Source organism: Oryx dammah, unplaced genomic scaffold (genome assembly GCF_014754425.2).
Source record: "Oryx dammah isolate SB20612 unplaced genomic scaffold, SCBI_Odam_1.1 HiC_scaffold_10, whole genome shotgun sequence".
In the NCBI taxonomy this organism is placed as follows: Eukaryota; Metazoa; Chordata; class Mammalia; order Artiodactyla; family Bovidae; genus Oryx; species Oryx dammah.
In genome coordinates, this window is record NW_024070194.1 from 80,627,031 (window position 1) to 80,653,818 (window position 26,788).

The window sequence follows — 26,788 nt, forward strand, 5'->3', positions numbered from 1 at the left end:
AGATGAAAACAGTGAGTCTCAGAGAGGTTAAGAAAGTTGCCTAGCCACAGTGAATGAGTGATCTGGCTGGAACTAAAGCCAAGCATTCTGCTGCCAGAACCCAGACTCTAGACTTACTCTGCTCTACCACTCAGCTGATTTCCCTGGCGGCTGAGATGGTAAAGAGTCCGCCTGCAATGCAGGAGACCCAGGTTCAATCCCTGGGTCAGGAAGATCCCCTGGAGAAGGGAATGGCAACCCTCTCCCGTATTCTTGCCAGGAAAATTCCATGGAAAGAGGAGCCTGGCAGGCTACAGTACATGGGGTCGCAAAGAGTCAGACATGACTGAGTGACTAATACTTAACATAACCACTCAGTTACATTTACAGATTAATGTCCATAAAATACACTGGTTAAAACTGGCTGTTGTTCTCACAGAAGACTGCAAAAGGCAAATCAGAATGAGAGAAAGAGTTGCATGAGAAGGCAACTCTCCAGTTATCGGTCAAAGACAATCAGAAAACAGAAACCACTCCAGAGCTTTCAAGCTAAGAGCCTGGTTCCAGAGCGCTGGAAGGGCTGAGCAGCCACAGAAGGAACATGGAGGCAGTCTAGAGACCAGCAACCATGATCAGGAGAGCTGACAGAAGAAAGAGGTGTCACAGAGCCCGGGGACTGGGGCCAGCCCACAGTACTGGACCAGGCTGGGCCACTAGGTCTGGAGGGCAGAAGCCACGGGAGAGACACTGCTGTCCCAGAGATACCAGAGAAGCAGAAGGAGGCTCAGCGAGACGCCTCGTCTCTCTCCTTGGCCACCAGAGAGCAAGGGGGCTGGGAAATGCAGCTCCTTGTTAAATGGACCAGAGCAAGAGATGCTCAAGAATGGGTCTGAGAACAGGTCCACCTGAGCGGCCCGCAGATACAGTTACTCAGCTGACAGTGAGGAAGTGTGGAGACACAACCTGAAAATAATGCACAAGAATTTTAAAAGTGGGAATTCTCTGGAGGGCTAGTGTTTAGGAGTCCAAGCTTTCACTGCCAAGGGCCTGGGTTCCATCCCTGGTGGGGGAGTTAAGATCCCATAAGCCATGTGATACACTCAAAAAAAAACTATTTTTCTTAAAGTATATCTGTCAAAGCTTAGTTTGTTTCTTAAGTAGTTCAATGTACTCGAGCAGCTCCTAAGCAAACAAAATAGCGACAGAAAATGCCTTTCACTACAAGGCTCTTTGGGCTTCCCAGGTGGCTCAGTGGGTAAAGAATCCACCTGTGATGCAGGAGACATGGTTCGATCCCTGGGTCTGGAAGATCCCCTGGGGGAGGGCTTAGCAACCCACTCCACTATTCTCACCTGGAGAATCCCACGGACAGAAGACCCTGGTGGGCTACCATCCATAGGGTCGCAAAGAGTCAGATATGACTGAAGCAACTGAGAACGCACACACAAAGCTCTTTACAAGGCGGTTGCCGTATCACCGCACTGTTCAACAACGGACATCTAAATGGGGGAAAAGTTTCCACTGCAGTGAGTCCCCTGCATACAGAGAACGTTCAAAGACGCAGACACGCCCCGTATGTATGCCAGCTGCTGTGCTGTATTACTACACTCTACAAGGCACTGTACTGTAACACTTAACATGCTTTCTTGAGTTTGTTTCTTATGTTTGTTTGTGTGAAAAGTATTAGAAACCTATTACAGTACTATATAGTCGATTGTGTTAAGCAGGTACCTAGGCTATGTTGGACTTACTAACAAATTGGACTTACAAACGCACTCTTGGAAAGAAATTCATTCTCACGTAGGGGAATTGCTGCATTTCCTAAGTAAATCAGGAGAATACACGTCATATTTGTGGAAGTAGTTCCATCATAAAAATATCAAGTCTATTTGATAATGATTAACTGGAGAGCATTTCCTGAACAAAATATGATTTATAGAGAACAAATTATTCCCCACCCATGTCAGCTAAATTAGTTGTTACCATAGTTCCTATTCTGGAAGGCTAAATCTGCCTTCACAATTCTATCTGCTGTTTGACAAATAAGAGCTGGAACACAAACCCACTCCTTTCTTCTCAGAAGTCCTCCGCTGACTTTTCAGATGCGGCAGAAGTCCTTGGGGGTACGGAGGGGTCAGAGGAAAGAAAAACAAAACGTACCACTAGGGATCTCCGTCAGCACCCGCTCCAGCAGCACCGACACTAAAACAGCAGCCGCATGGACATCAGCCTGGCCCTGTGCAAGGGCCACATGCCGACCCGTGAAGCACCCCACACTGGGCTCTCCCTAATGTTCACGGGAGGGGAGAGGAAGACTCCAGCCAGTGAAATGACCTTCCCCATTGACAGCCCTCCCTGCTTCAGAACACACCCCCACTTTTCTCACCACCCCCCCAAAAGAAAATCTCCGGTCACAGTGCTCAGTTACAACTCAATGTTTAACCATTTACTTTGCCCTTGCAAAGACCTCAAACTTTAATTTTAAAAATTATTTTTATTGCACTCCCTCCAAAGAAGAATGTGATTTGTTCATATACAAAGACTGTAAACACAATTTCAGTCCCTTCCACCTCCTCTCCCTCCCCCTCAAACACAGTTCCTTTGAGGTTACTAAAACCCAACGGCTGCAGACAACATCTAGGTTCCAGGTTGAGTCTGGCTTCTGCCTCGCTGTGCAGTTTTAGTCTGGTCAAGTAACCTCTCTGAGCCTCTGTGTTTTCATTCCCAACATAATGCAACTGGAACTAGCTGATGGCCACAACGGTTTCAGTCCTGAAACAGTTCCACAGAAAGATAACAGAAGTCCTGCGGGGAACCAGATGAGCACTCTCTCACTTGACCTGGCCCAGACAGCTATCTGTGAGATTGCTTATCAGAACTCGAACTACAGTCTGTGGCCAGGCACAACACAAAGTCTGAGCTCAGTCCTCACTCTCAGTGGACTGTGATCTCACCCAGCAGTTCTCAAGTTAGGTCCCAGGGTTCTGACTGCAGAGAGCCAGGTCTCGTCCCTCCCTGGAGCTACTCACTCTGCTCCTCTGGCCCAGAATATTAACAAACATGACGCAAGCAAATGCTGGAAAGTACATGTGCGGTTGGGCTTGCTCTCACTCGCTGCTCTGCCATGGCCAGGAGAAAATGCTAGGTCTAGCGAACTACAGAATGAAGGCCACACACAGCAGAGAAAGGCATCCCAGTCTTCCTAACTAAGCAGTGCTAGATCATCCAACAGCCAGCTGAACTCCCAGCCATATGAACCAATCCAGCCAAGACCTGACTGCCCAACCCACAGCTGACCAGACACGTGTGAGAGAGATTAACTGAAACCAGCCAAGTCCAGATCAAGATCAGCTGAACCGCCCAAACTTGCAAGTTAAATACATTGTTATTATTGTATTCCACGGACATGTTGTAGGTGCTTGTTTGCAGTATTATTGTGGCAAAAGATAAGCAGTTCTCAACCAGACTACAGTGACTATGTCCAAAGTGAAGGTTCCTTAGCAATAAAACACGTGCTGCAATCTTAAAGGTCACAGCAGACATAAATGCATTTAAGGCTCTAAGAAGTCCCACATACCAGTAAAAAAAATCTATTTAACTTTGTCTAACTTGTGTTTCTCTTAACCCATTTTACCAGAAAGAAAAAAAGAAAAGAAAGTGAAGTCGCTCAGTCATGTCCGACTCTTTGCGACCCGTGGACTGTATGTAGCCCACCAAGCTCCTCTGTCCATGGGATTCTCCAGGCAAGAATACTGGAGTGGGTTGCCATTTCCTTCTCCAGGGGATCTTCCCGACCCAGGGATCGAACCCAGGTCTCCCACATTGCAGGCAGACGCTTTAACCTCTGCACCACCATTTTACCAGAGACCCCACCAAATTCTCCCCAAGCCTTTCATCCCAAGTCTGAGTTGAGTCTCTATCTAGTCTTCTTAGGGTTAAGCTATATATTTTATTGTCTCTTCCAAGACACTTAGTGGACTCTTCAAAAACTAAACAAAAATCTTACAAGTATTTTGAAATTATGAAGGCTTATATTGTTTATAACCAAAGTCTAATTAGAAATAAAGGGAATGTTCTACGAATATCTGAAACCCATACATTTGTTGTTATTTAGTAGCTCAGTCTGTCTGACTCTCTGCGACCCCGTGGACTGCAGCCCATCAGGCGCTTCCCTCCGTGGGGTTTCCCAGGCAAGAACACTGCGGTGGGTTGTCACTTCCTCCTCCAGGGGATCTTCCTGACCCAGGGATCAAAACCGCATCTCCTGCATTGCAGGTGGATTTTTTACCACTGAGCCACCTGGAAAGTATCTGAAACCCATACACAGCCTCAGTCTAATCTCAACTTTTTCACTGATTAAAACTTGAAGAAGCCTAAGGCTGACCTTGCCTTCCCTCCTTAACACTCTTGAGAGTGTCCCCACCGCAGTCCTCTCGTCATGGTTCAGACACTTGGTTCAGGGCCCTGATACTTTGTCCATCGCCTCTCCCACCATTCTTCCTCCCCTCCGTCTCCTCAAGAGTTTAGTATTACTCTGGTCTACACACTATCCATGCTGAGCTACTTCCAATTCCATCAAATGGCCATGAGCTAACCTCTCCAGAGTTTGGTCCTATTTGATGTGACCTTGAATTATGTAGCTTTGAAATAATATGACATTAAAACACTAATATGGGGTCACATTAATTTGAATCAGTGCTAAATCTGCCCCAAATGTTAAAATTCTTCAAGAAATGATAGTTTTGAAGCAGGCTGATCCAAGGGAATGCCAAACTGTTTATACAGTGGCCACAGGGTGGCGCCATATTAGCTGATAAAAGGAAATAGCCACCATCTTTTGTCAGAATTATTCTTGAGTTAGAAGAGTTCTGAATTTGCAAGGACTTCAGAAACACAACTCTTCTTCTGGAAACTTCCTCACCTCGTAACCATACTCAAGACCAAACACACAGCCTTCATCCAGCTAAATTTCAATTCACCCTTCCTGCATCACTTGAGACAGTACTTCTTCCCTGAAACTTTCCCTGAACCCCCTAAAAACAGGTGGTAAGATCTTCCCATGATTGAATTTACCTGATTGTTAACAGTTTTCCACTATAAATGCCTATCACTTGGTCTACTCTCCTTCATGGGAGAGATCCTAGTTTGCCTGGTTCACAGTATATGATCAATGGACGTAAGTTGAGTTCATGTGTGGCTAGATGAATGGATGGATGGATATATGGGTGGATGGGTGGATGTATGTATGCATGCATGGGTGGATAAATGAATGGATGGACAGATGAGTCGATGGATAGATGGATGGCTGAATTGATGGGTTGATGGACGGAGAAATCAACAAGCAGGATGGGCTACTGAATAAAACATGAGTGATTTTTGCTCTATTTTCTCTTCTTATCCCCTCCCCTGTTCAATCTCAATGAAAGATAATTACAAACACTAGGTAAACAGCAGAGGAAGAAAACAAGAACAAAAAGAACCTTGATAATCTTATCAGTTGAATAAGAGCGATCACTATGAATTTAGAATTAAAACCCAGATTATTGAAGTTAGGGCACTTGTCAAAAATACAAAAGACAATCAGGAGAAAAACAAAACAAAACTTAGGACGCAGTGGTGTCTTTCTTTTCCTAATCAAAGAAACTCTGATGGAAATGTATCTTTTATTTTTTGGATATAAACGTTTTAACTCATTTGATGCAAGTGAAGGACTCACTCCAAGAATTGTGCTATGTAAAGATGTGACCTTTTCAATGGAAAAAAAGAGATATAGGCAGGATTTTCTTTGGAGCTCCATGGAGTCAGATTTCTTGCTTCTCATCACAAAACTCTCCAGAGAAACATTTTTGTTTCTCATTCACTTTCACCTTGGACACCAAGTTCACTTTCTCAGTTACCCTATGAGTTGTCCTTTTCAGTTAGGACAGAAATGAGTACAAACACAGAGAAGACTTTAAAACCAAAAAAGGCTGGTCTCTGATGTTTCTTCTCACGTGTCTTTTGACCCCAGACCAAACACCCAATACACCTCTGGCACTTTTAGGCAGAGCTAGGAACGGAGAAGGCAATGGCACCCCACTCCAGTACTCTTGCCTGGAAAATCCCATGGACAGAGGAGCCTGGTAGACTGCAGTCCATGGGGTCGCAAAGAGTAGGATACAACTGAGCAACTTCACTTTCACTTTTCACTTTCACGCATTGGAGAAGGAAATGGCAACCCACTCCAGTGTTCTTGCCTGGAGAATCCCAGGGACGGCAGAGCCGGGTGGGTTGCTATCTATGGGGTTGCACAGAGTCGAACACGACTGAAGCGACTTAGCAGCAGCAGCAGCAGGAACACTGATTTAAACATCTGGCCAACTGACAGACTTGACCCTTTATAGACAGTATATTGAAAACAAGGACATACAGTGTTCTCACCAGCCAGAAAAACCCAAAACAATTTTTTGTGAATCATTTTAACCCTCAAGGTAAGCAAAGGCATAATCTGCTGCTGCTGTTTTCCAAGTTCCTTTGTGCCATATTTCCCTAGGGTCTGAACTCTCTTAAAAAGCCCTACCTAGAAATACAAATGAGAACCTGGCCCTTTAGTCAGATCATCAACAAACCACATCAATCTTGGTGTCAGGGAACACCACAGTTGGTTTCTCTCAAATCTCAAGCTTCAAGACATGGTTAACAGCCAGCTTCTCGGAGCTGCTCAGTCCTTCAGAAGCTTGTTAAACTTTCAAGAATTCATTTCTGCCTCCTACAGCCTATTTTCCTGCATGCATTCCTTCCAAAGACAACGGCATCTCCTGGGAACAGATGAAAGTGATACCAAATAAAACAAAAGCAAACTTTGGAGGGATCTCTCAAGTCAATGCTCCCAAATAAAGAGCAATTTCTGCACATGGTTCTTCCTTTCTCTTTTTAACAGCCCCCCCAACACCAGTCTCTCAAGGTTGTTTATTTTATTTATATAAAGCACCCATCAGGTAACCAAATCAAGATCCCTTCGGCGGAAGGAAGCCCAGGCAGCTGTTTCCCAGAGACCATGACCCATCTCCACTGTGACTCCCAGAGGCACAACTGAATTCACCGTGTGTTCCTTGCCAATGCTATTCCTTACTTGGCCATGAACAGATGCAGTCAGCCCCAGCAATTTCTGCACCCTGTATAGTATAATCTCCTAAAACATCAGCTGAGAGTTTAGGGGCCAAATATTAAAATAGCATCCAATTAATAATCACAGTAATAACGAAAGAATTGCCAAACTGCTATGTGAATTCTGAAGCCCAAGTGGAAGGTCAGCTAAATGAAGCGAAACTATTCCTCCACACCCCACCTATGCACCACCATTTAAAGGTTCCATTTTGCAATGGCAATTTCTGGAACTAGATAAAGTGAGATAGCATTTTTACATTTTAGGTTCTATCCACTTATTCAACATTTACGGAGCACTGATATGAAGATAAAAATTACTGACAGCTGATTTCAAAGATGTCACAATTCCTCCGGAAAAAGCAGCTTCTATCATAATTTTGTTCATTTGCCTAACAAGTGATTACTGAGTCCCTTCGCTGTGTAGGCACTGAGGATCTCACGGAGAGTGATACAGGAAGAAATCCCTGCTCCCCTGAACACCGCTCTGCGGACTGACAGCACACAAGTAAGCAAACAGCAAACAGCACGGGACGGGGCGCGGGGCTGAAGGAGGCCAGCAGCCTGGACCGGAAGTGCAGGGGCGACCACGTTCAACAGGAGGGCAAGTAAGGCCCAGCTAGCGAAGGCCTGGAGGAGGCAAGGGAACAAGTCCTACAGACACCGAGGAGAAAAGCGTTCCGAGCCAAGGGGAAACACACGGAGGCCGCGGGGTCAGCATGCCCACGAATGTGGGGAGCCGCAGCTGCAAGGGGACGTCACGGCGTGAGCGCGGGAAGCAGCCCCAGGAGAGGCACCCGGCGGCCCACGCCCCGAAAGCCTTCGGGCTCCTGCTCCGCGTGCAGCCGGAAGCGCCTGCAGGCCAGGAGCAGAGCCGCGGACCCGACAGAAAGGCTCACCTGGGCTGCCGTGTGGACTGAGGCTACTATCGGCTGAGGACACAGGCGAGCCAGGCCAAACGGCCAGTGCCGACCCCAGGCTGAGGGGGACGCCGATCCCAGGCTGAGGGCCCGGGAGCGGACCAGAGGGAGGAGGCGACACACACTGGGACACTGGGGGTGCCTTCTACACCAACTCACGGGTCGACTAGATGTCCGTATTTGAAGGTTTCACTATACAAGTTATTTATTTACCTATTTAAATATTTGGTACAAATCTACGTTTGCATTTTGAGGGTTTATTCAGTCCTCAGGTTCTGCTGATGTGCTAATTTATATCTTCAGCCTTTATCTTTCAACTACACCCAGTTACCTGCCACTGCTGTCAGACACCTCATTTCTCTGGTCCATGCCACCTGCCACCTGAGCATCCATCCCCAACCTTGGTCCTGGAGACTGTGGAACTAAGTTTCCATTCACTCAGGCCCAGCATCCCTTTGCTTCTTCCTTGTCTTCTCCACTGGGAATCCAGACGTGGAACTACCAGTTCTTCCTTTGAACTCTATTCTTCTGTAAGAGTGCAGTATTGTATTTTTTTACTTTTACTGAAGTATACTTGATTTACAATGCTTCAGGTATACTGCAGAGTGGTTCAGTTATACAGACGTGTGTGTGTGTGTGTGTGTGTATCTTTAGATTCTTTTCCATTGCAGGTTATCACAAGATGTTGACTGCAGCTCCCTGTGCTGTGCAGTAGGTCCTTGTTGTTTACCTGTTTTATACACAGCAGTGTGTATTTGCTAATCCCAAACTTCTAATTTATCCCTCAACCCCCCTTCCCCTTTGGTAACCACGTATTTTCTATGCCTGAATCTGTTTCTATTTTGTAAATTTGATTTGTATTATTATTTCAGATTTCACATAGGAGTGATATCACATGATATTTGTCTTTATCTTTCTGACTTCCTTCACTTAGTACGATAATCTAGTCCATCAATACTGCTGCAAATGACATGTCACTGTTTGATGGCTGAGCAATATTCTGTTATATGTGTGTGTGTGTGTGTGTGTGTGTGTGTGTGTGTAATGCATATACGTTATACATATTAACCATTTATATGTCCCACATCTTCTTTATCCATTCATCTGTTGATGGGCATTTAGCTGGCTTCCATGTCTTGGCTGTTGTGAACAAACAGTGCTGCTGTGAGCATCAGGGTGCATGTATCTTCTTGAATTAGAGTTTCCTCTTTTCTGGATATATGTCCAGGAGTGGGACTGCAGGATTATATGGTAGCTCCATTTTTAGATTTTTAAGGAACCTCCATACTGTTCTCCATAGTGGCTGCACCAATTTACATTCCTACCAGCAGTGTCGGAGGTGAGCCCTGTTTTGTTCGCTTCCCTTCTCCGTTTCTCCAGCCCCTCCATACCACCCCACCGCTGTGATGCCAATACCACAGCCTTCCAGGCAGTCTCGTTGGCTTCAGACTCTCCCTCATCAAAACCCCTTGACAACTATCATGAAAATAATGTTCTGAAAGCACTGATTTTTTTATGTGACTTCCCCTGCTCGCAAGTATTCAGTGCCTGTAACCTGGCCTCCTAGGATTTCCTGGTGGCTCAGATGGTAAAGAATCTGCCAGCAATGCAGGAGACCCGGGTTCAGTCGCTGGATGGGAAAGATCCCCTGGAGAAGGGAATGGCAACCCACTCCAGTATCTGATCTGGAGAGTCCCATGCACAGAGGAGCCTCTCGGGCTATAGTCCATAGGATTGCAGAGGGTCAGACATGACTGAGCGACCATCACTCACTTAACTTGGCCTTCGAGGGTCTTACCCAAAAGCTGGGGTCCCTCCACAGCCCTCTGTTCTCTAACTTCTCGTCCCTACGCACAGGCACTCACTGCCCTTGGAGAGTGACAGGGCCTTCCTGCTCCTTCTCTCGTCCTTAATTTTCACACACGGCACTTTCCCAGTCTATAGTGCCCTCCCTTCTGTGCAAACTGTCCTAAATCTACTCAACCGTGGAAACCAGATCGCCATGCTCGCCCTATAAAGACATTCACAGCTACCGCAGCCCCTAATCAAGTCCTATCCAGCCCTCTTTATAGACCGCTTCCTTATGAGGATATAGCGGCATGGACACATACCATGTTTCCGTGGTAGGTGTAAACTTCAAGGTCATGGACCAACTTGTATTTGTTCTTACACCCTCCACTAACACACAAATATTCAATACGTATTTACTGAACTAAGTTATTTCAGTGAAATAAATTAACTGAAACAATATTACCCTCCATCTTAATCTCTGAAAGTGTGAAACTGAAAAACCCTACAATTCATAGTATACAGAATCTTTGAGTAAAACAGAATCTCAGTTATTTCTTACTCTTTCTATTTCTCTTCTGCCATTTTGATTCTTCCACATTCACTTTGTTTTTAGATGGTGTGCGACAGAATTGGACAAAAAGTTACAGCTGTGGTTTTCTCAAGATTATGCCCACAGGCAAATCTCATCCCAAGCTGTAATCTAACTGATCTTTGACTTACAGTCAAACAAGACCCTGGCCTCATGGCAGAGTCAGCAGGAATGGGATAAGCCGTCCTGGCCCCACAGGCACCAAGTTTGCCCACTGAGACCTCTGTGTATGGAACTGGGGCCACAGGGGGCTGGAAGCAAAAAAGAAAAAAGAAGCTGGCTTTTAATTAGGCACTTATTGTCTATTTTTAGGCAGGAGTTCCTGCTACATTCCAGAAACTACCACACAGCCTCTACCAGTCTCTTCTTTGCTGCTGTTGTTGTCACTCTCTTCTCGGTGGTGCGGGCTCTTCGCTGGGCACGGGCTTTCTGGTTGCAGACAGCAGCCGCTGCTCTTCACTGCAGGGCACAGGGCTCTCGTTGTGAGCACGGGCTCTAGGGTATGCAAGGTTCAGGAGTTTGGCACACAGGCTTAGTTGCCTCCCATGTGCAATCTTCCCAGACCAGGGATCGAACCCGTTTCCCCTGCATTGGCAGGCACATTCTTAACCACTGGACCACCAGGGAGGTCCAGCACTATGTTCTTAATGACAGGACTTCAGTGACTCCTCAACACCATGGTGCGGCGGGGGCTTCCTGAGAAAGGACGTCCCTGTAGTACCCAAAGCAGGTTGCTCTTAAATTCTCTCCTCAAGACAAAGATCCTCTCCACTTACTCCTTACCTTTGCAAGGCAACTGCTTCTAACTTTCAAATCACTCAAACCACAAATAACCAACAGCACCACATCAGAGTCCCACGCAGCCACTCGCCTTGAGGAATGCAAACACGGGCCTTCACCTCTAAAGCCCACCGTGCGAGGCAGATGGTGATCAAGCAGCCACACAGGCCCCAGATGACAAACTCTGATCAGTGTGATGAAGGAAACACAGATGGAACAGGGATGAGATGCGGTCCAAAAGATTCCATGCTCCCCTGTGGAAGTGACACTTGGCTGAGGTCTGAAGGGTAAGTCAGAAGGTGACTTAGCCTTGACAGGTGGGAAGAGAGGAGAGGCCTCCTGTCCGTGGTCATGGAAGGACACAGGGCAGGAGGGAGAGTGGTGCACAGGAGTAACAAAAAACAAAGCAAAGCAAGGCGAGGATGACTCCGGAGAGCAGAAGGCAGATCAAGCAGAGCTTTTCTGGGATGCAGAAAGGAAAGAACTCTCTAGCCTCAGCAGAATGGATAGGATCTGTGAGTTCCTCCAAATCCCACTAATGCTCAGTTGCCACTGCCTACACCTCCCACACTTCTCATGACATAATCCCCCTACCCTGGCCCCTCAAACAGAATCCTCAGCAACACAAGACTTGGGCATCTCAACCCACTGGTGAGTGGACAACCAGCAGCCAACGAGTGTCTCTTGGAAGCATCTGAACTTGGGAGCATTTGACGCTGACACAGAGGCCGCAGACACAGAAGTAAAGTGAAGTGAAGTCAAAGTCACTCAGTTGTGTCCGACTCTTTGCGACCCCATGAACTATACAGTCCATGGTATTCTCCAGGCCAGAATACTGCAGTAGGTAGCCTCCCTGCTCCAGAGGATCTTCCCAACCAGGGATAGAACCCAGGTCTCCTGCATTGCAGGCGGATTCTTTACCAGCTGAGCCACAAGTTCATTTCAGTCGCTCAGTCGTGTCTGACTCTTTGAGACCCCATGAACTGCAGCACGCCAGGCCTCCCTGTCCATCATCAACTACCGGAGTTCACTCAGACTCACGGCCATCAAGTCGGTGCTGCCATCCAGCCATCTCATCCTCTGTCATCCCCTTCTCCTCCTGCCCCCGATCCCTCCCAGCATCAGGGTCTTTTCCAATGAGTCAACTCTTCGCATGAGGTGGCCAAAGTACTGGAGTTTCAGCTTCAGCATCATTCTCTCCAAAGAAATCCCAGGGCTGATCTCCTTCAGAATGGACTGGTTGGATCTCCTTGCAGTCCAAGGGACTCCTTGCAGTCCAAGAGTATTCCCCAACACCACAGTTCAAAAGCATCAATTATTCGGCACTCAGCTTTCTTCACAGTCCAACTCACATCCATACATGACCACTGGAAAAACCATAGCCTTGACTAGACGGACCTTTGTTGACAAAGTAATGTCTCTGCTTTTCAATATGCTATCAAGGTTGGTCATAACTTTCCTTCCAAGGAGTAAGCGTCTTTTAATTTCATGGCTGCAGTCACCATCTGCAGTGATTTTTGGAGGGAAGACCCAAAAGCCACAAGGGAAGACACAAGGCAGACACAGAGGCTACATCCAACTAGTGATGAACACTGAACTAAACTGTTTGCGTGAAGACTGGGGCCTAAGGGACATGTTGGTCATATTGTTGCTGCTGCTGCTGCTAAGTCGCATCAGTTGTGTCCAACTCTGTGCGACCCCATAGACAGCAGCCCACCAGGCTCCCCCGTCCCTGGGATTCTCCAGGCAAGAACACTGGAGTGGGTTGCCATTTCCTTCTCCAATGCGTGAAAGTGAAAAGTGAAAGTGAAGTTGCTCAGTCGTGTCAGACTCTTAGCAACCCCATGGACTGCAGCCTACCAGGCTCCTCCATCCATGGGATTTTCCAGGCAAGAGTGCTGGAGTGGGGTGCCATATTAAGTCATGTACAAAAAAGAAAGAAAAAAAAACAAACCTGTAAATTGTCACTTTTCCCAAGTCTATTTCCCCTTTCCAGGCATGGGAATGCTTTAACCAACAAAATGCTGTGGGGATGGTCATCCAGGATTTCTGAACCCTGGCCTTCAAGCACCTGGTAACTTTTGCTTTTGCATATTTGTGATGCCCACTCTTGTAATCAAGCCCCCAGGCTGAGAGAAGCCCAAGCCACAGGGACAAGACATACATGAGAGATCCAAGGGGTCCACTGGCATCCCAGCAGGACTCCCAGTCCACAGCCAGCACCAACCGCCTGCCATGTGGGAGTGTCAGCCAGGGTCCCTGACTCGTCTGAACCTGCAGAGAATCACAGCCCCAGCAGATAGCCTGCAGAGAACCACAGCCCCAGCAACACCATTTGGAGCAGAAGAACCACCCCCAGCTGAGCCCAGTTGGCCTACAGACTTCTGAGGGATATTAAATGGTGGTGGTTGTTTTAAGCCAATAAGTTTTGAGGTAATTTGTTGCAAAGCAAGAGATAACTAAAGCAGAAATAGAACAAGGTACCAAACAGAATAAGGAAAGAATAAAGCAGAGATGCAGTCCCTGCAGGATAGGGGAGTTTACACTTAATTCTGGGCTTCTCCTCTCTAGTTCTATGACACTTGATCAGACTTTGTTCCTGTGTCTACAATTCATGAACTTCAATTTCCTGACAATAAAATGACCTTGACTATGAGCAGATTAAAAGCTTTCTGTTCACAAAGGCTTTTGCTCTAATACCCATGTGTTATACCATTTTGTTCACACCTCTGCAGAATTCTTGTTAACAGTGTCCCGTGTAGTAAGCAGCACTTGGAAATTCACTGTGTCTGAAAGTCTGATGTAGATAAAACAGTTGTCACCAAGTCCCTACCTTAGGACATCAAGCTTACTGATCCTGAAGTTTTAGGGACTAGAATAATTAGAAGGAAGAAGGCTCAACTGTCTCTTATAGTAAGGATGTCAGATATGTTCTTCCAAACAGGTGATAAGGAAATATGGATGCTAACATAATCCTTAGCAACTGAAAAGGCAGTCCACCATATTTCCTTACTTTACATAATTCTAAACTGATAGAAAGTAATTATATGGTGATAAATCTGGTGTAAATGCACAGAAATCTGGGCAAAGTGACATACTGATAGAAGGTACCAATGGGTTGCTTCCCTTCCTTTGAGATGCTCATGAATTAGAAATATGCATTGCTCAGTATTTAGAACACATGCTCCATGAGATCTAGCAATATTTCAATGTCCAAAGGTTCTTAAAGACATTTCTGTTTTGTCTTCATTGCTAATGTTTAAAGTGTGTGTGCCTTCTGCATTATCTTAAGTGATAAGTTTTATGAATCAGATTGCTATTCTCTCCCTTGGCCTCAAGCACAGGCACTCCTTCAGAGGCAGCCAGCATTTTGGCCAAATAATCATATGCCGCACTGATTCTCCAACCTACCAGGAAATTCCATACCTTCTTTCATACCATCCCCCCTTTCTTTCCCTGGGAAACGATTATCCTTCAAGACCCAACTCAATGTCACTTGTTCCATGAAGAAATGTCTGACACTCACAAGCTTAACTACACCCTCATTTAGACATACATAATACCCTGTAGACACTTATAATACTTAAAATATTTATTATAATTATTTGTTTGAAGTCTATTTTCCAAACTATGTTGTGGTTTCCTTGAAAGCAGTGATCAAAAACTATTCATTACTGACTCCATGGTGCTTAGCTAAATGCCTGACTCACAGGGGGCCTCTGTAAATAAGTACAAAATCAGTGCTTTCTGTTGCTACATTACTTTATTCTAAGCAGCTTGAAATGCCTTTCACATCAGCTTTTTAAAAAATCTTCCAAAAACTGGATTATAACCCATTAGAGGGATGAGAAATATAAGAAATTAGGAGGAATTGACTTACTTATCTAAAATTAAAATACATGAGAGAAATCTCTGACATTTCCAGATAGGTAGATCCACTTCACTCTTCTATTTCTCTGAATTATCTATTATTCCACCTTACAGGGTCGAATACATTATAATTAACTGCATACATGATCATAATAAGGCAGAACTTCTAATTTTCAAGTCACAACTGAAACAGAGCTACCCATCAGCTCATTTCAGTTTAGTCGCTCAGTCGTGTCTGACTCTTTGCGACCCCATGAATCGCAGCACGCCAGGCCTCCCTGTCCATCACCAACTGGCGGAGTTCACTCAGACTCACATCCATCGAGTCAGTGATGCCATCCAGCCATCTCATCCTCTGTCGTCCCCTTCTCCTCCTGCCCCCAAGCTACCCATAGAGTAGACCAGAAAAAAAAAAAAAAGTTCATCAATTACAACCTAAAACAGCCCTCCAAAACTGTCTTCTTTCATAAGCACCCCTTCTTTTGTTAACATATCCCACATGCTGAGTGTCCTTAGGGCTAAGTACAATTTACACTTCATTATCTTATATCTTCAGACCATCTCTAGCTGTTTCATCTTATTCAATTCTGTCTGGAGAGCAAACTCTTCAAACCAGTGTTTCAGCCAAGCCCAGCAGGAAACAGATGGAACACACTCAGGAGACACTGAGGACATGCTGCTGCTGCTGCTAAGTCGCTTCAGTCGTGTCCAATTCTGTGCGACCCCAGAGATAGCAGCCCACCAGGCTCCCCTGTCCCTGGGATTCTCCAAGCAAGAACACTGGAGTGGGTTGCCATTTCCTTCTCCAATGCATTAAAGTGAAAAGTGAAAGTGAAGTCGCTCAGTCGCGTCCAACCCTCAACAGTAAGGGATTATTTACCGGGTGTGGTGGGGCCAGGGGAAGCAATCAGGGAACACGACGGCCAGCAGCCAAGCGGACAGAGCCACGGGGACCCAAGAAAGAGCTGCAGCTGCGGGAGGGGCAGCCCAGCACACTGGGGATTCCAAGAGGGCGACGGAGAAAACCACCAGCCTGATGGCAAGAAGAGACCCAGGGGCCAGAGACTGACTTCACGGGGCTCCCCCATAGCCTCTACAGCCTCCTCATGCTTGGATCCATCCGGACACCAGAGGGCAAGGAAGTCCAGCAACACAGCATCTAACGCTCCGTCTGCAGGCAGGAGCAGGTGGAGGGGGGCTGGCATTGAGGGGAACAGAGACTGCCCGGTGCCGCCGGAGTCGCAGGGGCACCTACTGCCCAGCGCCGTCCTCCTCCTCCACGCCCCCAGGGGCACAGACGGAAGAACAGAGAAGAGCGGAGACCCGGCTCCTATCAAAGCCACACTGTGTGTAGACCTGCGCTCACAGCCCAGTCCCCCCCGGGGCCTGCAGACATGGCCCCTCCACAGGCACCCCGCTCCCCCTTCTCCAGGCGCTCAGCTCCCACACGCACCCACGAGGCCTGCCTCTAGGGCCGGAGGCTCTGCCCCTGGGCCTTCCATCACGTCCCTAAGAGGAAGACCTTCAGGAAGGACAGGGACACAGACCGTCCCGCTTGCCACCCCTGCAGGGGGCCGCTGGGAACTTATGCTACACCCTCTGCAAAGACAAAGACGGCTTCCCTGGTGGCTCAGACGGTAAAGCGTCTGTCTGAAATGCAGGAGACCCCGGTTCAATCCCTGGGTTGGGAAGATACCCTGGAGAAGGAAATGGCAGCCCACTCCAGTATTCTTGCCTGGAAAATCCCATGGACTGTGGAGCCTGGTAGGCTACCGTCCATGAGTTTGCAAAAGATCGGACACGACTGAGCGACTCAACTTGCACTTTCTTTCTTTCTGCAAAGACAGTGCTCCGCGGCAGCAGACCACGCTGCCCCGGTGGGCTCTGCCTGCCCCGCCCGCTATTGCCCACCTCCTCCGTGTCTCATGTGCCCCCAACTTGCGCCTCCCGGGACCGCCGGACAGGCAGGTGCACCCCATCGTCATCTCAGAGTAGCTTTGGGAGAATTCAGTGCACAACCCACGCCTCTGAAAATGGATTCACCATGAAGAACATGTGGGAGTGTGGACGTGTGAGTGAGGCTGTGCGTGTGTGTGCGCGTGCGTGTGGTACCTGCTCTGCGAGCAATGATTCCACACCCAAGGGAAAATGTACTGTACTTCAAGTCAAACAAGGGAACGTCTAAGTCTCTTGGCACTGAACTTGCTCTACGAACGTCAACAAGTAACTTCCCCAGGCCGTGATTTCTTCATCTGTCCAATGAACTCCAATAAGAAGACATTTAAGTTTCTTATCCAGCTTTGAAGTTTGCTAAAAACTTTCAGCAGTAAAAGGGACATAAGTCATGCAACCCAGCAGGGGACTGACACAAAATTCCACTCTTTAAGTTTGATTTTTTAAACACTGGTAATTCAGAAAAGTTATGACCAACCTAGATAGCATATTCAAAAGCAGAGACATTACTTTGCCAACAAAGGTCCGTCTAGTCAAGGCTATGGTTTTTCCAGTGGTCATGTATGGATGTGAGAGTTGGACTGTGAAGAAAGCTGAGCGCTGAAGAATTGATGCTTTTGAACTGTGGTGTTGGTAAAGACTCTTGAGAGTCCCTTGGACTGCAAGGAGATCCAACCAGTCCATTCTGAAGGAGATCAGCCCTGGGTGTTCTTTGGAAGGAATGATGCTGAAGCTGAAACTCCAGTACTTTGGCCACCTCATGCGAAGAGTTGACTCATTGGAAAAGACTCTGATGCTGCGAGGGATTGGGGGCAGGAGGAGAAGGGGATGACAAAGGATGAGATGGCTGGATGGCATCACTGACTCGATGGACGTGAGTTTGAGTGAACTGGGAGATGGTGATGGACAGCGAGGCCTGCTTGTGCTGCAATTCATGGGGTCGCAAAGAGTCGGACACGACTGAGCTACTGAACTGAACTGAACTGAATTCAGAAAAAGCAAAAAACACCTTTATATTACCATAAAGAAAATAATTTTTAAAATTTATTTTATTGAGGTGTAGTTGACTTACAATGTTGTGTTAATTTCTGACATACAGCTAAGTGATTCAGTTATACATATATAAGTCAAATTTTCTAGCTTTGACAACATATAGTCAATTATTCTAAACTCATAAATCTTGTACAAACATCTATGGACTGTCTGTCATCGTACTCCATTACAGGAAATACCAATTTTAAAAAAAAATCAAGACTGGATATTTGTTATAAAGTAACACCTTCAAGAAATGGAGGCCTGTTTTGAAGTTCTGATGCTGCTGAAACTCCATCTGTGTCACTGAGCTAATCATTTCACTTCCTCACTTCCCACACCCAACAGCAGCTCCGAGAGAGGCAAACCTAGGGCATCCCATAAACAGCGATCAAGTGTTGAACTAAAGAATGGCCCTCACCTTCGGTTTTGTTAAACAGAAAAAAAAAAAAGGAATGGTAGGGTTGCACTATCTATATCATTTCAACAACCCGTTCCTACCTTAATATCTTGAAATGAAACAATATAATGATCTAAACTTTTGCAGTTCAAAATGATTCTATTCCATCCTAAAGCAGGACTTACCTACTCAGTGGCAGAAGCCACCAGACCTCAAACTTCCATAAACTGATTATTAAGGGGGAAAAACATGCACTGCCAGGCACGCAGTGCCATGAATGAATGTTTCTAACTCTCATATTTAAACTAATGGAAAAAATCATCCCAACCATAGGTCATGGGCAAGACTTCTGACAGGTGAACAAGACCTCAACTTACTAATATTTGGAAACACGACAAGCAAACAAAAAGCTTGGAAGGAGGGTGGAAAGGATCAGAGAAGAGCACAGAGGGAAGAAGATGGTAAGAAGGCATTCAAACGCTCTTTTGCTTCATAACAAATGCACCATCTGTAATGAAATGCAACACCTGAGAGTACAATAAGCCTCTTAGAAGGACTATTTGGATCATGAAGGGGTCTTCCTAGTTTTTCTCTTAAGCACAAAGAACTCAGAATATTGTGGGTGCTGGAAACAGAAGGGGGAGGATGCAAACCCAGAGGAAAGCTCTAATTTTGTATCCTTGGGGCAGACTATCTCAAAGATAGTTTCCTTCCAGTTTCCTCCAACATGAAGGAGGAAATCATGCTTTCTATGATATTTCAGCTGAGTTTCAAGGTCAAGAAGGAAGAGGAAGGAAGAAAGTAAATTTATACAGTGGCATTTACTAAAAAGTTAGATATTAACTTATTTTATAGCAATTATAAGTTTAAGCCAAGTTATAAATACTAATTTAGATCTAAGCAAGTGTTTAAAACCACTTGTATAAGGATATTAGAGTGTCTACACTCTCAATGGATATAATGTATATACTAGAATTTCAAAGAAATATCAAGGAAAGCTTTTTACTATGTTAACAATTGTTACAAAATGAAAACTTCCCAAAGTTGGCCTCTGGGTGGTGGGACTCTAGGTGATGGCTCTTTGCTTTATACTTCTCAGTACCTTCCATAACATGAATGAATAAGAGAGTGATTACTTTCTAAGGTATCTTTTTCAGGTATATCCTTATCACATGTATAACACTCAGTTGCAATGGTGGAAGAAAGGATCCCACATTAGTTCACACACACGTACACATGCCTACTCTTGCTCACTGTACTTCCAGTGGCATTACAACATCATAGCATTATGAAATGAACAATGTCTTCTATGAACATTCACAGAATAATATCCCTTTGGACAAATTTTTTAAGTAGGGCATAATTTCTGTTATCAACTGCAATGTAACTAGCCACGGCAAAACTCAGTGACTTAAGACAACAATAATTGATTGTTTCTTACAGTTCACTGGATTGGTTGGGCTCAGCTGAGCAGTTTTATTCAACATGGTGTAGGTGAGGTCACTCCATAGGCGACGTTCAGTTAGAAGGTGGACTGGGGCTGGAATATTCAAGATGGCCTCATCCTTCAGGGTTTCTTGCCACATAGCCAATCATTTAAGAATCCAGTGTAAGCTTTTCTACAGCACCAAGGAACATTCCAAGAGGACAAGGCCTAATGTCCCAGTGTTCACCAAGCCACTGCTTATATCCTGCTAATGTCCTGTTGACCAAAGCAAGCTGCGTGGTCAAGTCTAGAGCCAGTGAGGAGGGGAATGTACAGAGCCTGCGTGATGAGAAACAGAGCTCACCGGAGCCACCAAGGTATCGGCTGGAATAGGTTCCCTTGCAGACCATGTCCTTTTGCCCGACTATCTGAACATCAACAGATTTATTAAAACCTACGATTGTCAACATGAAATAATCCATATCAAATTAAAACTGAAGCTACCACACATCTCCATGTCTTCCTTAAGCCAGTTCTTAGTACAAAAATAGGAATAATTCAACTCATCATTTCATAATTTAAAAGGCATTTCAGAGAAAAATCCTATTTTTTTTTTTTCCTCTAAAGGACAGAAATGCCAATGATGAAAGATTCCCTCACTAAAGATTAACACTGTTCTTCTGATAAATCTGAAGATCTCTTGATTAAAATACATTCCCTAGATGAAAATCAACTGATCCAAATCTACTGGCAATGCCCTTCTTTCCTCTTAGAGAAATAACTCTCCTTTGAAGAACTAGTTATAATATTAACAAATTGTGCTTTTAGTTTTCATGTACAGAAGACTAAGAAAAATCACACGTCAACTGCCATGTGTAAAAATTATAATGTTCTTTAAAACTAGCAGAAGGGGACTTCAAGATTGTTAATACATACTCCTACATTATTTTGCTGCTTTTGAACACATAGATTTTGAAATGAATCCACCAGAAGGAAAAGGCATCCCCATCATGAAAACCTTCCAGTAGAGAAGTTAAGCACAACCCCCTAAATGAGGGATGACCAGGAAAATACTGGGTGTCACCTTAAACGGGTTTAGCTTGTGGGTGGCGGCCCTGCTTTCCAAATGACCTACCTTCAGATGTGACCACCAAGGAGGGTGTTTTTGGTTCTAATCTCAGAGATGAAGGATTCCCAGACCAGGGTGAGTGAAGCCTGAATAGTGCTCCTCAGTGAATCTGATGAATCTGAAAAAACAGTGAATTTGAAAGATTATTTGGACCATTTGATAGTGAGAGGTTAGAAGATGAAAACCTATTTAATTACAAATAAAAGTGATTTGCAGGCCATTTACAAATGGTTCTAATCATTTTTTAGTGAATTTGGTATAAAAACAGCATCCAGAATATTGTCAAGCTCAATAAATATTTGTCAAATGAATAAAATATTTGTCAAATGAATAAAAGGGAAAATCTAGCCTAATAGTTCTCTGTATGTTCTTGATAAAACTGGTGGAAGAGAAGAGCTGTGGGGGAGGCAGGAAGCCAACGATCTGAGCTTTTACATGAATGAAGTTACTTCAGCTATTTAAAAAAAAAAATCTTCCGCGACTGATCTATCCCCACATCTTTGCTTTATGGGGAAGAAAACAGAGATCCAGAGTCATAAAATAACTAAATCAAGATCAGACACACAGAGTGGCAGCGTCACAACTAGACCTCAGGTCCAGAAAGAAATACTGGCGTGAACGGTCAATCCCCAGGACTGCAAAGGCACCTACTCACTAACATTCACGTGTAACTGCAAAAATAACACAGGCAGTGTGGGAAGTCCCTGAAGGTCCAGTGGTTAGGACTCCACACTTCCACTGCAGAGGCAGGGGTGCGATCCCTGGTCAAGGAGTTAAGACTCTGCACGCTACTCAGAGACAAAAAACAACCAAACAAAAATATACAGGGAGCCCTTCAGTGGTTCTTGGTGGACATGTGCAGAGAGGCAAAAGGTCTGAGCCCCTAATGCACATGGTTCCAGTTAAGGTCAAACAAGGCTCTGCTCTGCCTTCTTGATTCGGCTCTCGTACCATAAACAAGCATTCCTCCCAGTCTATTTATTGCTGTCATTTCACAGTTTTGTGCTTCTCACTGGTGACCTCACTGCTTAAAACGGCCCTTGAGCGTTGTGCTGACATGCTGCCTAGCGTCCCTGAGCCTAGGGATGCTGGTGCGTTAGACGAGCTTCACTCAGGCATGAGTTGTAGTGCTGTGAGCCGTGAGTTCAGGGTCCTGAATCAACAACACATATTAAGTAAGAGGTTTTCTTTAACAATGTTATATTAATATACTGATCAGCTGATCAGTGTGACCGAAGGCACACGGGACCCTATCCCTGGCAGCAATGACTCAGGAGTCACTAAGTGCATGAGAGCAGCTGCGTGGCCTACACCTCCCCAGCTGCCATTACTGAGCGCCTTGAGCAACTGCCATGAGCAATGCTGAGCCAGACACCAGTGCAGTCAATACCGCAGATGTACCTCCCCAAGCACCTGCGTTCTTCACATAACAGATGACAGGAGCTTTACAAATTAAATGGAAATTTTAACATTGTTCACTTATTTGGAAATTGAGTATTAAGAAGACTATCACATCATTTGATAGTCAAAGAATCAGCAAAAGAACATCCTAAAAATCCAAGGATTGGTAACCTGAGTTCCATGGACCACCAATACATGGTCCAAAGGTGCAAAGGTCCAAAGGTTCCATAAATTTGGATGGGAAAAATAATTACATAATTACTTTCACTCGCCTCTAACTGAAGTGTGACATTTCCTCTAATCACAAATATAAATCACAAACCACACTGGTATTAACAGCACCTGTTGGTTGGTTTTCAATGTAAATTCCAGGTATTTTTACTGCAGATGTTGCAAAATGTCATTTGTGCTCATCAATAATTTGAACTTATAGTAGCTATGAAGCCACTTAATGCATAAATAAGATGTACATCATACCCCAAATTTATTTACTATTTTTTATATCTTCCTTTCAGTGAAACAGTTTCTTTTGTAGTCTGTGTATTTTATTTGAGGCATTTAAAAACTTGAAGGGGTTCCTAGAAGCTTCACCAAACTGCCAAAGGGGTGCCTAAGAATCCCCAAACTACTTCTCTTATCTCATAGTTAAAGAAACATGACCTAGAGAAGGAAAGTGGCTTTTAAGGTCCCACTATTGGTTAGAAGCAACCCCAGGCCTGAAGCCTCACAATACCCACCATGGAGCTCTCTGTGCTAGGATGAGCTGCTTAGCTATTTAATCAGAAGCATAAAAACTGGGGCACCTTATCCCCCAAAGCTTGGCCAATGGATAAGTGAGTCCTAAGGTTAAATAACACCAATATTAAGAAAAGGAGAAGCAAGCATCCTGAGGAGAAAATGGTGAGGGTTTCACAATGCATCCATGAGTCCCTCACAGCCTGTCCGAGACTCAGAGCCCACTTCTGGGGCATCGCAGGTGCCTAGTCCCCCACAGCGGGGAGTCACTGTGCTGAAGAGCCAGGGTCTCGGGAGGCGCTAAGTGTCCGTCTGTATACTGATGCAGGATTTCATCTCCATTCATCACCTTCATCATCCCACAAGCATCCTCACTGCCAGCCACAACAGACTGCCGTACACCAAGCGTGCTGAGCTCTCTCCTGCATTCTAACACAGTTCTGCCTATGATGGCCCCTGCATCCTCTCCCTGGCAAACCCCTTCTCATCCTCCGAAACCCAGTTACATTTCATCTTCTGTTTTCACAAGGTAATCATGCTTGTCTCAGTACTAGACTGTGAATGAGCCTTGTGAAGACAGATAGAAGAAGAAAACTGGCATAGCTAACTGGCAGGTTAAGCATCTATGGTCCACAAATAATAGAGATCAGGGTAGCAATGATAACCAGGTGAATACTGGTCACTTAATATGCACCACACACTGTTCTAAGCAATTTATAGAGATCACCTCATCTGAGCTTCCAAACAGCTGGTATGTAAAATGATGACCCTAATTTCACAGATGAGGAAACTGAGGCACAGAGAATCATGTAAGAATCGAATCGCCAGTCTATGTCCGATGCAGGATACAGCATGCTTGGGGCTGGTACACGGGGATGACCCAGAGAGATGTTGTGGGGAGGGGGGTGGGAGGGGGGTCCATATTTGGGAGTGCATGTACACCCATGGTGGATTCATGTCAATGTATGGCAAAACCAATACAGAATTGTAAAGTAAAATAAAAAATAAATAATAATAAAAAATAAAAAATAAAAATAAATGTAATGTGATTATAGAATTACAAATGAAAAAAATAAATAAATAAATACTCTGCCCAAGGTCACAAAGACATAAAGGGATAAAGCCAGGACCGAAACAGAGGCACTCTGATCCAGGAGCTACGGGTGCCAGAAACTGCCAACTGGACTCAGCCCTTTCTTCAAGAGACGCAGAAGTTCTGGGCCACCAAGGTATTCAGAGCTCAACTACCAGGAGACGCTCTGATTCTAGCTTTGCTTAGATTTTTTTTTTTTTTTTTTTTTGGGTGGGCGGGATGTGGACCATTTTTAGTTTTTATTGAATTTGTTACAATATTGTCTCTATTTTATGTTTTTTGTTTTTTTTGGCAGTAATGTATGTGGGATCTTAGTTCCTTGCCAGGATCACTAAGGATCAAACCCACAACCCCTGCATTGTAAGGCAAAGTCTTAACCACTGCACCACCAAGGAAGTCCTGTTTAGATCTTAATTCGGAAGAAGAGAGGTCAGAATAGGTGGGAGGGCTGACAGGCAGAAAGGAAAGAGAATCCATAGATCATTTAGTTGATTGCTTGATACATCAAATGATTGGTCAACAGATGGACAGAAAGATTAATATAGACAGAAAGAATTGCTCATTCCTCGGAATTTCCAGCGCACAGTTTATAGTAGATAATCAGTTATTGCTCTTTGAGCCATGAAAAAATGTCAAAACATGCTATTAATACCACCCAAGTGTTCTCTAATTTAATGTAATTTTACAGGATGCTGTTCTGTGCCGGCCCAGAGGCCCACAGTGAAGGAAAGACAAGAGGCTTAGAGTGGGTGAGCTGCCTTGCCAGGAAACTCAGAGAGGAGCTGACTTTATTTTTTCAGTCTCAATTAGCCCTCCCATATTTTGATGGGCATAATGAATATAACGTTCTGTGTTAACACAGAGAAACTAGTTTGCTTTACTAGGGCTTTATGTTAATTTCTTGCTGACATGACCACAACCTGAATTTATTTCACTAAGAAAAAGATTTCTTTCCAAATAGCTGTCACTGTGTCAAGTCATCAAAGAAGATGTCAAATCTCCAACATGTAAGATCAGATCAGTTTGCTCCTGACCTAGGGAGCATGTGCAAAAACTGCTCATGGGTTTCCTGGGAAAACAACCCAAGCAGAATATATCTGCTGTGAGACTCCTTCAATGACTTTAAGGGGAAACACTTGCAGTGACAATACCATCTACTTTCAGTAGCTGAAACTACTTTCTACTTTGAAAGTTATTTGTGTGCTAGAAACTGGCTAGACAACACGTCAATTCAAGTTAATTTATCTTTTAAGCTCAAAAAAAAAGGATTCGAGCAGATGTTCTGAAGTATGTGTGCGTCTTCCTCCCACCAAATCCACGGGACTGCCACACAGACGCTTAACGATTAATTGTCGATTTGAGGTGGGGGCTAGGTAGCTGCTATCTTCAAAAAGGTGCGGTTTCCCTCTGCAATCCCAAGTATTGGTCTCACTCTCTGTAGTTTTAAGGTAGCTGCCTAAATAAGATTGGCCTATAAATGCTCTAATGCGGTCCAACATTAATAAGGCCCAAGGATCAATGCAAGCTCACAGCTCACTAAACGCTGGAATCCCCAATGAAGAAGCAGAGCTTGGAGGGACTCACACTCCTGGCTGGACTTTGTCATTTTGAGCAGCATTCTAGTACCAGAAACTTAATCTGTTTCCAAGCTTGTTGCTAAATACATAATTTTATATTAAAAATACAATACACAGAGAATGTCCAAATGAGCCAAAAACACTAAACTAGATACAACCAAGAAGAGCCCCAGAGGCTAAACATGGGAACAGAAGCAACAAACAAGCATCTGTATATAGAAACCAACTCCCTCAACCGACAAGAGATCTACTTGCATGAAGAACTGGTTTTCTTTCTTTGGATCTACCTCTATGTATGGTAATTAACAGAATAGCTTGTAGAGATTGTAAGGAGGCTAACAGAGAGCTTTGGAGATATATTTTGTGTTTAACATGTTACAGCAACAAGGTTCAAATGTGGTGTGAACAGGTTTAATTTTCTTCTTGAACATCAGGCCGGATGGGGTGAGAAACTAGCTGCACACAGCTCAGAATCCACCTCAAATTCCCGAATCTCAGCGTTGCCTCCAGCAACAGAGCGTCACAAGGTGTACACAGGGTGTCTCCTCAGTGGCCTTTAATTTGGGTTTCCTCTAAGGCACACCCTACATTGAGGATTTGACGAGAATTATTTACTGGGGGTCTTCTGTGGTGGCTCCATGATCAAGAATCTGCCTGCAATGCAGGAGATGTGGGTTCGATCCCTGAGTCAGGAAGATCCCCTAGAGGAGAAAATGGCAACCCACTCCAGTACTATTGCCTGGAGAATTACACAGACAGAGAAGCCTGGCAGGCTACAGTCCAAAAAGTCAGACATGACTTAGCCACTAAACAATAACAATTTCCTGGGGAAGCAGTCCCAGGAAGCAAGAGTAGGTGAGTGGGGAACTGGGCCAAGGAAGGAGGCCAGTGCAGGACAGAACATCAACAAGTCAGCAAGGCGGACACCTGGGGTCCAACACCACCAAGGAACGCTAGGAGACGGTGTGGA

General features: G+C 45.0%; 1 protein-coding gene across 7 annotated transcripts in view; it reads right to left on the reverse strand.

The window, feature by feature from the left end:
• The window catches only part of PLCB4 (phospholipase C beta 4), a 478,191-nt gene that overhangs the window by 376,928 nt on the left and 74,475 nt on the right, over positions 1-26,788 (reverse strand). For all 7 annotated transcript variants that reach the window (XM_040248315.1, XM_040248318.1, XM_040248317.1 and 4 more), the window contains exon 2: positions 21,019-21,130. The gene's annotated coding sequence lies outside the window, so the exon portion shown is untranslated. The remainder of the gene's footprint in view (positions 1-21,018; positions 21,131-26,788) is intronic.